The sequence below is a fragment of the Morus notabilis genome, unplaced genomic scaffold (assembly GCF_000414095.1).
Source record: "Morus notabilis unplaced genomic scaffold, ASM41409v2 Scaffold327, whole genome shotgun sequence".
NCBI lineage: Eukaryota > Viridiplantae > Streptophyta > Magnoliopsida > Rosales > Moraceae > Morus > Morus notabilis.
The window spans coordinates 45,877-47,872 of record NW_010365447.1 but is presented as its reverse complement, the minus strand read 5'-3'; the positions used below and the strand labels follow the sequence as shown (position 1 = coordinate 47,872).

The 1,996-nt window shown below is 33.1% G+C and overlaps 1 long non-coding RNA gene across 1 annotated transcript; it reads left to right on the top strand.

Annotated features, from left to right (window-relative positions):
• Positions 1-32: 32 nt before the first annotated feature.
• LOC112093534 lies at positions 33-1,728 on the top strand. Its single transcript, XR_002903106.1, has 3 exons — positions 33-108; positions 233-314; positions 1,707-1,728. It is a non-coding gene; the product is annotated as an uncharacterized LOC112093534 (long non-coding RNA).
• Positions 1,729-1,996: the final 268 nt, after the last annotated feature.

Sequence of the window (1,996 nt, the reverse complement as noted above, 5' to 3'; positions counted from 1 at the left end):
AATATTTTTTATGCTCCATATTGATTTATTGCAGGTACAATCTTATTGGAGTCTTACAGTGTTATTCACAAAAGATATCAATATAAATAATGAACCTCCTTAGCTATGGTATCTAAATTATTTAATTTCTATTTTTTCCGTACTCATTACTTAAATTAAATTTTCTTATTTCTCCTTAAAATTTATTTCATATTGGATTAAATTTACCTTAAATGGTTCTTTCTTTCATCAGCTTAATAGTGACGGAAACTACTGGGTGTATCTTCTAATTCTGGCGGTATGCTATTGGATATTGTCATGGTTTATGTTTTAAGGTAATTTCTTCTGCTTAAAACTGCTGAGAGTTTTCATAATATATGAAGAAGTGCATGTTTTAGTGTTAAATACGAGCACTGTAATATGGCCATTGTTTATAGGTCCAAGAATCTGTTAGGTAATTGATTAGCTCCACCTTTTGTTTCTATAAGATTCGGAAGCTGGATCTTTTTGGTGTATTCACTCATTTGGGGTTTTGCTTAATTATTTCGCATATCTGTCTTTTGGATCTGGGGTTCTCTATGTTTTTGTTGTTTTTCTATGTGTGATAGGATTGGATCATTTGAACGAGAAATTATGAAAACCGTTATTGCTGAATTGTACTTTTTTGTTGAATGTGAACTGTTTACATGAAAGTATGGGGAATTAGATTTAAGATTGAATTGGTTTTTATGGAGCAATGCTTATGTGGTTTTGCCATTTGTTGTGTCTCTCTGTTTTGCTTACATTTTTGAAATCTTCTGTTCATTCCTTTATTTAGGAGACAATAAAATTTCATGCTTGGCACTATACACCTATGACTTCCATTAGCTGTTCTTTTTTTTTATCCCCTTTTCTTTTCTTCCTTTCTTTTTTTATTTTTTGTTGTTGCCTACTCAGGGGTTTATTTAGTTACTTGCGTGTGATTTTTCTTGACCTTCTTGGTGCAGTAGTACAGATTAAAATTTTTGCCTGGCATTATTTGTGTTCAGAGTGATAATGAAATAATTATAACAAATCGTGATACATAGCATTTTTTTTTATTAAGTGAGCATTTTTTTGATTAAGTGTGCATTTTGTGTTAGTTTGATGAAGTTGATTCGGTTTAGTAATGGGGGTCTGAAAGTTGTTGAAATTTGCGGAAATGAAGACTTTTAGCGCGTTAAAATTATTTTCGGGAGTTCATCATTACAATGGCAACAGTGTAGACTTGGGAACAACATGTGGAAAATACTACAGAGTATGCTGCCTTAGCATTATTGATCTAGGTGACTCTGATATCATTAAGAGCATGCCTAGTGAACATTGAGTATCCCATGATCTGCATCATGTCTTAGATTTTGGTCAGTCCTTGCCTCTTTTTCATTTTTTTCTGTTGGGAAGTGAGAAATAGCTAGTGAACTAAGCTTCCAATGTTTGAAAGGTTCAAGATTATGATATTGGACGCTCCTTTTATGGTACTTCTTGATTGTTCTATGGTGACTTTAAATTTTAACTTTTAGGATGTACCGTATCCCATTTTATGGACTTGAACTTTAATTTTATTATTGTTCTCTAATAAAAAAAACATGTGCGAAATTCAGATGTTCAGGGAAAAAAATAGTAGGATTGTCATAGTTAGAAAACATCACAGATGTGCATTAACAGAAGTTCACTATTGTGCGGTCTTTGTTCGTTTCACTGTTTTGAAGGTGATGCAGCAGTGGTGTTCAAGGAATTTGTTACTGGTTATGATGACGATTTGACGTGCAGATGTCTTTAAGCTTCTATGGTCGAGAGGCCCACTGTTTTCCTAGTAGCTGCAATTTTCTATTCAACCTTGCAAAGTGGTGGTGTGTGTAACCTTCTTTTCCCCTATGTTGCTTTCTTGTTTCATTTTTTGAGGTATGATGTACCTTAGGACTTTATTAGGCTCAAATTTTTCCTTTTTTTTTCTTGGGTGTGTTTTGATGGGCTGCTAGTTGGTTTTAGTTTTGTTGTT